The sequence below is a fragment of the Anomaloglossus baeobatrachus genome, chromosome 4 (assembly GCF_048569485.1).
Source record: "Anomaloglossus baeobatrachus isolate aAnoBae1 chromosome 4, aAnoBae1.hap1, whole genome shotgun sequence".
Classification (NCBI taxonomy): domain Eukaryota; kingdom Metazoa; phylum Chordata; class Amphibia; order Anura; family Aromobatidae; genus Anomaloglossus; species Anomaloglossus baeobatrachus.
The window spans coordinates 20780218-20793142 of record NC_134356.1 but is presented as its reverse complement, the minus strand read 5'-3'; the positions used below and the strand labels follow the sequence as shown (position 1 = coordinate 20793142).

Sequence of the window (12925 nt, the reverse complement as noted above, 5' to 3'; positions counted from 1 at the left end):
TTTCTATGCAAGAATTTGGAGTTCCGTGTCTTCCCAGGTATCAGTAGCTTTCCTATTTTTACTTTAACCTTATTCTTACTTTTTGCTTTGTCTTTTTGTTTTATTTATACCGAAAAGCCAAGAATGTAGATCAAAGTGAAGCTAAGAAGCATCTCGAAGTCTACGACAGGTGAGGAAGAGCGGCTATAAAAGGCGAGTAATTAAACTCAGGAGGTCACGCAGTCCTTGGCTGCAATTCCTTCAGTCTTATCTGGAGCTCTTAGGTGTCTGACGTGATGAATTGATCAGATGGAGAGCTGCTGGAAGATCCAGACAATGAGATGACCTCAGTGTTTTCTCATCTGAAAGGTAGAGACTGGATTCACGAGTAGAATCAAAGTCATAACCCAGCTGTAGAGGAACATTGAGTGAGACAACCATTAACATATGCACAAAAGGCCACAGTTATATATCCCATAAGACTACATAGGAGCTGTGTACACAAAACGGTAACATTTTTTGCAAAACTGTGGTTGCACAGACTCTTTTAGATTCTTTTGAACCAGAAGGCTACTAAAAAGTTGTAAAGGGGAAAACAGTTGCTGGAATTCTTGAAGTTTCGTTGTCCTGTAGGTACTTTTGAATAGGTTCTTTTTTAACGGACCAATGACCACTTCTGGACAGAGTCATCTTAAAGAGGTAATTTACTATTTAAGAGACCAATGACCACTTCTGTCATTAAGAGGTCATTAAAACCTTAGGCACGTTGACCTTCTGGCTCTTCTAGACTTCTAGATTCTTTTTAAAGGGTTTCCCATTTAATACAATTTTATTTGTTAGAACAGTCTGGAATTCTTGGAGACTGTCTTGAATTTTAGGAGACAATCCTAGAAAATTTGGACACATTTTGGTTCAAAAAGATGAGCACAAAAGTGAGTGCCAAAAGGTCAAAAAGGGTAATAGGACTTAGTGAGGTATTCCTAAGATTGATGCTTATTCTATATCCATAGACTGCCGAAATAGCATTTCTGGAAAAGGGGCTTTGTAAAGCATTGTCTTGAATGGACTTTTTCTTGGGCATGCTCTACCTCCACTTCATTCTTTAGCAATTGGGTTGAAGGAGCAAGCAAAGTTCAGTCCAATAGACAATGAATGGAGCAAAGGTTGAGCTTGCGCACAGCAGATCTCTGTTCTCAGGATGCCGGTGATCATAGATGTCAGACTCCAGTGATCCTTAAATTATCCCTAGCCTATGACTCCTCATCTCCACTGCCTGGGGTTATCTCTATTTTGCTGATTATTCCTTCGTCTGCTGTATGCATTAACCCTAGAACGCTCAAGCAATTCAATCTACCATAGAAAACAAATGACCTAGCAGGCCTGCGAGGCCCCAGGTATGCGTTCTAGGGTTAAGAACTCTTTTCTGGACTTGTTCACACTACAAATGCTGCATCAACTCATGAATAAGAGACTTTTCAGTACCCCTCTAAATATACCTATTTTACCAGCCAACACATAAGCTGATCTCAAGAAGGTACCCTCTGATCAGCTGTAATCTGTAGGGAAATCGGGCAGTAAGTGTTCAATTTCCCTGTAGTGCCACCATAGGAGAAATTAAGTATTGCACAGTGCCTATTTGGCATATCTGTGTAATGCAGGATGGGATGGGTCTTCCAGAAAAAAAAGGGTGCAGGGGCATAGACAAAGATATAAATTGAAGATAAACAGCCAGTCCAGGAACTGCTGCAGCATTTGTAGTGTGAACAAGTCCAGAGAAGAGTTCTTAATGCACACAGCAGATGAAGGATTAATCAACAAACAATGGATAACCACTGGCAGCAAATAGGAGGAGGCAAACTTCTTTAAAGACCAGATAATCTCAGATGCAACAGTATTTGTAGCATGAACAAGTCCAGAGAAGAGTTTATTAATGTTTAGGCAAACAAAGCGTCAATCAGGGAAGAGATGCAGACTGTACAAACTATGAGATTGCAGAGAAAATCTCCGAAGCACACGGAAGCTGAATATAAACTAACTCTACTCAATACTCAGACACACATGGGTGAAAGAGTCGGCCTTAAAAGGCCTTGGGTGATGTCCTCTTTGGTGTTTGCAGGGAAATCTGGGCAGCCCGGTGTGGACAAGAGCAAAAGAAGAAGGTGAGAAGAGAAAAAAACGAGAACTGTCACCTAAGAGCCGTGACAGGTGGGTAACATGACTGTATGAGGCACTGTATGATATCGATCGCAGCCTAGCCAGCGCAGGAGACTCTAAAGAAGCCAGGCAAAGGAAGATGCTGACGGTTGTCCATTCAAGACCGCACCGGGCAAAGAAAACACATGATTTTTGTTGTATTTTCATTTTTGGAATCCAGCAAATTGGCAAACAATTAGGGTTTGGGAACATCTGAATTTTTGTGAAATTTTGAGGTGAAGTTGACACTATTCAGAGTAGACTTTAGTTGACCTGCAGTGATCCCAGGAAACAGGGCCGTGATAAATGGCTCGTTCACACCGCGCTCTCCCTCCGTCAGGGGCAGGGTCCCTGTTTATCTTTACCTGTATGTTCTTACAGAAGGTCATGTAAACACGTACAAAATGTATTTTTGGTGGTAATGTCCCATGATCAGATCCTCACACATTTTTACATCCGGACTCGCATCCTTTCTGGTAAAAGTCGACATTCTCAGTCCATGCATTTCCCGTGACGGCGGTAATCGTTCTGCGTTTCACTTTATTAATCGCGTCTTTAGACCGGAGCTGACAGCGCTGGCACCAGCCGGATTAATTCTGCAGAAATGATACATGGTGCAGATGGATTGTGCTGTCCGCATTGTCTCACATCAAAGAAGGGAGAGAAGTTACCGAGCGCAATTCATAAGACAGAAAATGTATCATTTACACGGCGTGAAAAACATCATCCTACATGATGGAAACGGATCTTATTATCCTCTCTAAGCACATGTAGCAGGGCCGCGGTTGTAATTGGGCACCATGTGGCGACATATTAGTATAGTATCCACACCGCATTCTGCTCACATCATCATCGTTAATAAAAGAAAGGGTCAAAGCAAAATAGGAAGCAAAGAGAGAGGGAAAGAGAGAGAAAGAGAGAGAAAGAGGGAAAAAAAGAGAGAAAGAGAAGAGGGAGAGAGAAAGAGAGAGAAAGAAAAAGAGGGAGACAGAAAGAGAGAAAGAGGGAAAGTAAGAGAGAGAAAGAAAGAGAGAAAGAGGGAAAGTAAGAGAGAGAAAGAAAGAGAGAAAGAGGGAAAGTAAGAGAGAGAAAGAAAGAGAGAGAGGGAAAAAGGGAAAGAGAAGCGGGAGAGAGAGAAAGAGAGAGAAAGAAAGAGAGAAAGAGGGAAAGTAAGAGAGAGAAGGAAAGAGAGAGAGAGGGAAAAAGGGAAAGAGAAGAGGGAGAGAGAGAAAGAGAGAAAAAGAAAGAGGGAAAGCGAGAAACAAAGAGAGAAAGAGAAAGAGAGAGAAAGAGAAAGAAAGAGAGAAAGAAGGAAAGCAAGAAACAAAGAGAGAAATAGAAGAGAGAGGGAAAGAGAGAAAGAGAGAAAGAAAGAGATAAAGAACGAGGGAGAGCAGAGGGAGAGAGAAAGAGAGAGAGTAAGTGAGAGAAAGAAAGAATAAAGAGAGAGAAAAAGGGAAAGAGAGAAACAGCGAGAGAAAGAGAGGGAGAAAGAAAGAGAGGGTAAGACAGAGAGAGTGAGGGAAAGAAAGATAGCAAGCGAAAGAGAGGAAGAAAGAAAGAGAGAGAGAGGGAAGGAACGAAATAAAGAGAGAGAGAAAAAGAGAGAGAAAGAGATAAAGAAAGAGAGAGAAAGAGATAAAAAATGACTGAGAGGGAAAGAAAGAAAAAAGAAAGAAAATGAGAGGGAAAGAAAGAGAAAAAGAGGGAAAGACAGAGAGTGAGAGAGAAAGAAAAGAAAGAAAGATAAACAGAGAAAGAAACAATGAAAAAAAGGAGAGAGAAAAAAAGGAAGGAAAGAAAGAAACAAGTAAAGAGAAAGAAAGAAAGAAAGAAAGAAAGAAAAAAAGAAAGAAAAGAAGTCAAGAAAGAACAAAAAAAATAAAGAAGAGAAAGAAAGAACAAAAGAAAGCGAGAAAGAGAAATTAGAGAGAGAAGTGAAGAAAAGAAGGATAGAAACAAAGTGAGAGAAAAAAGGAAAGAAAAAAGAGAAGAAAGATAGATGGATAGAAGGATAGATAGAAAGGTAGATGGATAGATAGATAGACAGATATAGAGAGATAGAGGGATAGATAGAAAGATAGATAGATAGATAGATAGATAGATACAGTGCCTACAAGTAGTCTTCAACCCCCTGCAGATTTAGCAGGTTTGATTTGATGCAAATAAGTTAGAGCAAACTTCAAACAAGAGCAGGATTTATTAACAGATGCATAAATCTTACAAACCAACAAGTTCTGTTGCTCAGTTAAATTTTAATAAATTTTCAACATAAAAGTGTGGGTCAATTATTATTCAACCCCTAGGTTTAATATTTTGTGGAATAACCCTTGTTTGCAATTACAGCTAATAATCATCTTTTATAAGACCTGATCAGGCCGGCACAGGTCTCTGGAGTTATCTTGGCCCACTCCTCCATGCAGATCTTCTCCAAGTTATCTAGGTTCTTTGGGTGTCTCATGTGGAATTTAATCTTGAGCTCCTTCCACAAGTTTTCAATTGGGTTAAGGTCAGGAGACTGACTAGGCCACTGCAACACCTTGATTTTTTCCCTCTTGAACCAGACCTTGGTTTTCTTGGCTGTGTGCTTTGGGTCGTTGTCTTGTTGGAAGATGAAATGACGACCCATCTTAAGATCCTTGATGGAGGAGCGGAGGTTCTTGGCCAAAATCTCCAGGTAGGCCGTCCTATCCTTCTTCCCATGGATGCGGACCAGATGGCCAGGCCCCTTGGATGAGAAACAGCCCCACAGCATGATGCTACCACCACCATGCTTGACTGTAGGGATGTATTCTTGGGGTCGTATGCAGTGCCATCCAGTCTCCAAACGTCACGTGTGTGGTTGGCACCAAAGATCTCGATCTTGGTCTCATCAGACCAGAGAACCTTGAACCAGTCTGTCTCAGAGTCCTCCAAGTGATCATGAGCAAACTGTAGACGAGCCTTGACATGACGCTTTGAAAGTAAAGGTACCTTACGGGCTTGTCTGGAACGGAGACCATTGCGGTGGAGTACGTTACTTATGGTATTGACAGAAACCAATGTCCCCACTGCCATGAGATCTTCCCAGAGCTCCTTCCTTGTTGTCCTTGGGTTAGCCTTGACTCTTCGGACAAGCCTGGCCTCGGCACGGGTGGAAACTTTCAAAGGCTGTCCAGGCCGTGGAAGGCTAACAGTAGTTCCATAAGCCTTCCACTTCCGGATGATGCTCCCAACAGTGGAGACAGGTAGGCCCAACTCCTTGGAAAGGGTTTTGTACCCCTTGCCAGCCTTGTGACCCTCCACGATCTTGTCTCTGATGGCCTTTGTCTTTCCCATGTTGACCAACTATGAGTGCTGTTCACAAGTTTGGGGAGGGTCTTAATTAGTCAGAAAAGGCTGGAAAAGAGATAATTAATCCAAACATGTGAAGCTCATTGTTCTTTGTGCCTGAAATTCTTAATACTTTAGGGGAACCAAACAGAATTCTTGTGGTTTGAGGGGTTGAATAATAAATGACCCTTTGAATAAACTTTTCACAATTTAAAAAAAAAAAAAAAAGAAATATCATTCTTTTTTGCTGCATTTCACACTTCCAGGCTGATCTACAGTCCAAATGTCACAATGCCAAGTTAATTCCGAATGTGTAAACCTGCTAAATCTGCAGGGGGTTGAATACTACTTGTAGGCACTGTAGATAGATAGATAGAGGGATAGATAGATATAGAGAGATAGATAGATAGATAGATAGAGGCATAGATGGATAGAGGGATATATAGATAGATAGATATAGAGAGATAGAGGGATAGATAGATAGAGGGATAGATAGATAGATATAGATAGATAGATAGATATAGATAGATAGATAGAGGGATAGATAGATAGATAGATAGATAGATAGATAGATGGATAGATAGAGGGATAGATAGAGGGATAGATAGAGGGATAGATAGAGGGATAGATAGATAGATAGAGGGATAGATAGATAGATAGAGGGATAAATAGATAGATAGAGAGATGATAGATAGAGGGATACATAGATAGAGGGATACATAGATAGATAGATCAATCCTGCGGAGCCTCCTCTATTCCTTCACTGACTCAGTGGTGAATATTCAATTTGCTTCTTGCCCTGGGCTCAGTGGTTAGTAGATGCCCCCCGAGCTCCCAGCACATGGACGCCTTCCCTTTCCAGCCCCCATGACTATGATCCAGCCTCGTATGATGAGCACAGATCCTGACAAAACAATGGGCCCCAGGGTAAAAAATAAAATCATTGTCCCCCTGAGTTCCCTTTGGGGGGGATAATTTGCCCCAGAGCCCCTTTCTTTTAGGGTAGCCCCTAGTGATGTTGCCGGCCGGGCCCTCACACTCCTCCCCTGAGTTCCCTTTGGGGGGATTATTTGCCCCGGAGCCCCTTTCTTTTGGGTAGCCCCTAGTGGTGGTGTCGGCCGGGCCCTCACACTCCTCCCCTGAGTTCCCATTGGGGGGATCATTTGTCCCGGAGCCCCTTTCTTTCGGGGTAGCCTCTATTTGTGGTGCCGGCCGGGCCCTCACACTCCTCCCCTGATTTCCCTTTGGGGGGATCATTTGCCCCGGAGCCCCTTTCTTTTGGGATAGCCCCTGGTGATGATGCCGGCCCTCACACTCCTCCCCTGAGGCCGCCGCTGTAGTTTTTGGTGACTCTCCGCCCGTTCCTGCTCTTTCTACATCCATGGCCATGTTTGCTATAGAACAAGGTATTTCTCCGGCGGAATAAGACGATCAATCCTTCTTCATTATGCGCCATAAGTGAAAATTGTGCAGACTGGGAACAAAATCACATTTTTTCTTGACAGAAAAGTTCCCGTCTGTCCTTCTTCATCTCCTCAGAAATAATTCTGGCTATTTTCATCTCATGCTAAGGGTTGGATAAATCATCGGCGCGGAGAGGCTGGCAGTCATATTGTGTGCCGGCTCGCCACGTTTCCCTGTGGCCCCAGCTTGTGTCAGAAAATAACGAAGCTCCGAGGGGATTTCATGTTTCAAAGCGGACGGTTTTACTGTTCATACATTTACGAGACTGCTGCTTAAACATGTGCATCTGTCAGCCCGGATTAATACATCCTAATGCCGCCTGCTAACCACCATCTCCAGGGAGGCTTAAACAGGACGTATTAGTTAGGACATATGCTCGCAGATGACCACACGTCTGCAAATTTTCTCAAGAATTTAATGAAGAATCGACCGCTGTGGTGGACATAATAAATGAAGGCTAAATATTTCATAAGACTATGAACGGAGGAGCTCTCTCTTCCCCTCTCCAAGCAGGAACTCTCAGCCCGGTCTCCATCCATGAGTTTGAAGCAACCACATGGCCATATGGGACATTTACAGATAATCTGCTTTCTACAGCATTAGAATATTTCAATCTTCACTGTATTTCTGTCATGCCTCGGTCTTAGGACTCGATCCGGTGACCTTTTGTTGCCTGGTCAGTTATCTGTTCTTTTATCCTTGCTTCTTCTTTGGTTTGCAGTTAGTCAGGTGTTCTCACTTTTTTTTACTTTATTTCTGTCCTATCACATCCTGGGTGGGGCTTTTTATACTCTTCTTTCCTCAGCCTTCTCTGCTGCCTATGTACTGAGAAGGAAAAGGGTAACAATATTTTGATCTTTTTGATTTCCAGACTCCATATCTCACCAGTCTCCTGTTCCAATGATGATGGTTCTTTTATCCATGTTTCTTGTTTGGTTTGCAGTTAGTCAGGTGTTCTCACTTTTCTACTTTATTTCTGTCCTATCACATTCTGGGTGGGTCTTTTTATACTCTTCTTTCCTCAGCCTTCTCTGCTGCCTATGTACTGAGAAGGAAAAGGGTAACAATGTTTTCATCTTTTTGATTTTCAGACTCCACATCTCACCAGACTCCTGTTCCACTGCTGATGGTTCATTTATCCTTGCTTCTTCTTTGGTTTGTGCTTAGTCAGGTGTTCTCAGTTTTCTACTTTATTTCTGTGCTATCACATCATGGGTGGGGCTATTTATACTCCTCTTTCCCCAGCCTTCTCTCTTGGCTATATACCGACGAGGAAAAAGGTAACATGTTTTGATGTTCTTGACTTTCAGACTCCATATCTCACCAGTCTCCTGTTCTAATGATGATGGTTCTTTTATCCATGTTTCTTCTTTGGTTTGTGGTTAGTCAGGTGTTCACACTTTTCTACTTTATTTCTGTCCTATCACATTCTGGGTAGGGCTATTTATACTCTTCTTTCACCAGCCTTCTCTGCTGGCTATACACTGAGGAGCAAAAGGGTAACAATGTTTTGATATTTTTGATTTTCAGACTCCATAACTCGCCAGACTCTTGTTCCACTGCTGATGGTTCTTTTATCCTTGCTTCTTCTTTGGTTTGTGGTTAGTCAGGTGTTCTCAATTTTTTACTTTGTCTCTGTCCTATCATATCCCAGGTGGAGCTATGTATACTCTTCTCTCACAATCCTTCCCTGCTGGCTATACACTGACGAGGAAAAGAGTAAAAATGTTTTGATCTTTTGACCCCCTGGATACCAATAAACTCTCCAGATCCTCCAAGGACCCCTTCCTGAAGAGCTCTCGTCTCTTAATTTCTTCCACTTGTATGTCACACGTGGCAGCATCGGGGCTTCTGGTTTAGACATCCCAATGAAAGAAAAACCATTATTGTGAACAATATTAATATGGAATGACAACAACAGCATGAAGAAATATTATCATGGACAACGCCTATGGCAAATGACAGGAATATTGACAAACAATAATATCCATACATAGATTCTACATTATGGTCAATCTAGAAAACACGCATCCCCTGTCTCATCTATGGACCATCCCTGGAAACCAACCTTCATCCATGAACCCCCGGATGCTAATAAACTCTCCAGATCCTTCAAAGATTCCTTCCTGAAGATCTCTCTTCTCTAAATTTCCTCTCCCCATGTGTCCCACATGGCAGTGTCAGGGCTTCCGGTTCAAATATCACAGTGTAAGAAAAACCATTATCATGAACAATATTAATATGGAATGAGAACAGCAGCATCAAAAAATATTATCATGGAGAACGCCTATGGCAAACGATAGGAACATTGACAAACGACAATATCCCTATGTATAGATTTTACAGGACGGTCAGTCTAGAAAGTATATGTCTCCTATCTCATCCATGCACCCATCACTGGAAACCAACCATCATCAACGGATCCCCGGATGCCATTAAACTCTCCATATCCTCAAAAGACCCCTTCATGAAAACCTCTCTTCTCTTAATTACCTCCCCCCGTGTGTCACACATGGCAGCATCGGGGCTTCCAGTTCAAACATCACAATGTAAGAAAAACCATTATCATGAACAATATTAATATGGAATGACAACAACAGCATGAAGAAATATTATCATGGAGAACGCCTATGGCAAACAATAGGAATATTGACAAACGACAATATCCCTATGTATAGATTTTACAGGACTGTCAATCTAGAAAGTATATGTCTCCTATCTCATCTATGGACCCATCACTGGAAACCAATTATCATCAAAGGACCCCCGGATGCCATTAAACTCTCCATATCCTCAAAGGACTCCCTCCATGAAGATCTCTCTTCTCTTTATTTCCTCCCCCCATGTATCACACATGGCAGCGTCGGGGCTTCCGATTCAAACATCACAATGTAAGAAAACCCATTATCATGAACAATATTAATATGGAATGTCAACAACAGCATAACATAATATTTTCATGGACAACGCCTATGGCAAACGATAGGAATATTGCCAAACAACAATATCACTAGGTAGATTCTACAGGATGGTCAGTCTAGAAAACACTCATCTCCTACCTCATCCATGGACCCACCACTGGAAACTAACCTTCATACAACCTTCATCCACGGACCCCCAGATGCCAATAAACTCTATATCCTCCAAGGACCCCCATTTTCCCAAAAAATGTGATTTGAGTTGAATAAATTTGGGCAAATTTCCATACTAGAAAGCTCGTAACTACTATTACTATCCGTGGTGAAGAGGAGATAGAGGGTGAGGATTGCGGAGGAAGGCGCAGAGCTCTGGATGGGGGACGGCTGTAGAAATATTGACATTCTTTGCATAGGTAGAGCGTCCTTCCGAAATGCATCTAAGTCCACTTACCTTCCACTGCTGCGTGGCCCTTTCACCCCTTTCATACTCCATCCTTCCTCCTTAATTCTCCTTTTTGTCTGCCTCAGCGGCCAGCCCCGCGTGTAAATGGAGCAGAGAATGATGAAGAGCCCACGACGAGGTGACAAGACATTTAAAATCTCATTTGCTTCGGGTTTCAGAGCGGAATATTAATGCTGATTATGGAAGGGACCAGCCACGCTGACGGCCGCTGCGGAGAGGTCTGTGCATTGCGGCTGAGTAAAGGTTAAACACACAGTTAGGAAAATATATGTGTTAAGGGGAAGAGATGGTAAAAATTACTGGCAGTCATTTTCCATTATTTCATCCCAATTGCAGTATTCCTATTGACCTCTAGATGTCAACCTAACAAGTATAAGCTTCAGTCTGCTCAAGAAAGTAGCTTGATTTACAGCCTGCTGCAAACATGACTGTAATTACCAATATCTGCGCAAATTATATTAATCTGAGAGGGTAATAACACCCATATATTATTATTATTATGTCATATAGTAGTTTTATTCTTTTACATAGGAGCAGTATTATAGTAGTTATATTCTTGTACATAGGGGCAGTATTATAGTAGTTATATTCTTGTGCATAGGGGCAGTATTATAGTAGTTATATTCTTGTACATAGGGGCAGTATTATAGTAGTTATATTCTTGTACATAGGGGCAGTATTATAGTAGTTATATTCTTGTACATAGGGGCAGTATTATAGTAGTTGGGGCAGTATTATAGTGGTTATATTCTTGTACATAGGGGCAGTATTATAGTAGTTATATTTTTCTACATAGGAGCAGTATTATAGTAGTTATATTCTTGTACATAGGGGCAGTATTATAGTAGTTATATTCTTGTACATAGGGGCAATATTATAGTAGTTATATTCTTGTACATAGGGACAGTATTATAGTAGTTATATTCTTGTATATAGGGGGCAGTATTATAGTAGTTATATTCTTGTACATAGGAGCAGTATTATAGTAGTTATATTCTTGTACATAGGGACAGTATTATAGTAGTTATATTCTTGTACATAGGGGCAGTATTATAGTAGTTATATTCTTGTACATAGGGGCAGTATTATAGTAGTTATATTCTTGTACATAGAGGCAGTATTATAGTAGTTATATTCTTGTACATAGGGGCAGTATTATAGTAGTTATATTCTTGTACATAGGGGCAGTATTATAGTAGTTATATTCTTGTACATAGGGAGCAGTATTATAGTAGTTATATTCTTGTATATAGGGGCAGTATTATAGTAGTTATATTCTTGTACATAGGGGCAGTATTATAGTAATTATATTCTTGTACATGGTAGCAGTATTATAGTAGTTATATTCTTGTACATGGGAGCAGTATTATAGTAGTTATATTCTTGTACATAGGGAGCAGTATTATAGTAGTTATATTCTTGTACATAGGGGCAGTATTATAGTAGCTATATTCTTGTACATAGGGACAGTATTATAGTAGTTATATTCTTGTACATAGGGGCAGTATTATAGTAGTTATATTCTTGTACATAGGGGCAGTATTATAGTAGTTATATTCTTGTACATAGGGGCAGTATTATAGTAGTTATATTCTTGTACATAGGGGCAGTATTATAGTAGTTATATTCTTGTACATAGGGGCAGTATTATAGTAATTATATTCTTGTACATAGGAGCAGTATTATAGTAGTTATATTCTTGTACATAGGAGCAGTATTATAGTAGTTATATTCTTGTACATAGGGGTAGTATTATAGTAGTTATATTCTTGTACATGGGGGCAGTATTATAGTAGTTATATTCTTGTACATAGGAGCAGTATTATAGTAGTTATATTCTTGTACATAGGGGGCAGTATTATAGTAGTTATATTCTTGTACATAGGAGCAGTATTATAGCAGTTATATTTCTGTACACAGGTGCAGTATTATAGCAGTTATATTCTTGTACATAGGGGATAGTATTATAGTAGTTATATTCTTGTACATAGGGGTAGTATTATAGTAGTTATATTCTTGTACATAGGGGCAGTATTATAGCAGTTATATTCCTGTACACAGGTGCAGTATTATAGTGGTTCTGATACATGTGAGCAGTATTATAGTAGTTATATTCTTGTACATAGGAGCAGTATTATAGCAGTTATATTCCTGTACACAGGGGCAGTATTATAGTGGATCTGATACATGTGAGCAGTATTATAGTGGCCTCTTCAGCAGATTTAACAGAACTGATTAAAGCCATATTTCTTTTGTACCTTTGCATCTTCGGCTCTGAATATGGATTTGCACAGTAAGTAAATCTGCGGCACTTATTTTCCCATTCAGCATTTTAAGGATGTTTTTTTTTCTTCTCACTTGAACTTTTCTTTTCTCATTCTTTTTTTTTAAGAAGGTTCATTAAAGATTATAAAAATAATTCAGAGACTCGTCGGATCCTGCGCTGCGGATTCTCACCTCATCTGGCTGGGAAATGTCAGCAGGAAGGGTGGGGGGTGCAGAGGTAATATTAATCAATCGCACCTATATATAGGCTGGAATTTACACAGCCGTCTTGCTATAAACTGGTGGAAGATTGAGGCGGCTCAGCTGTAGG

General features: G+C 40.7%; 1 long non-coding RNA gene across 5 annotated transcripts in view; it reads right to left on the bottom strand.

The window, feature by feature from the left end:
- Nucleotides 1-10644, bottom strand: part of LOC142302696 (uncharacterized) — a 138156-nt gene extending 127512 nt beyond the window's left edge. For all 5 annotated transcript variants that reach the window (XR_012752965.1, XR_012752967.1, XR_012752968.1 and 2 more), the window contains exon 1: nt 10318-10644. This is a non-coding gene — a long non-coding RNA (uncharacterized LOC142302696). The remainder of the gene's footprint in view (nt 1-10317) is intronic.
- Between the last annotated feature and the right edge of the window lie 2281 nt (nt 10645-12925).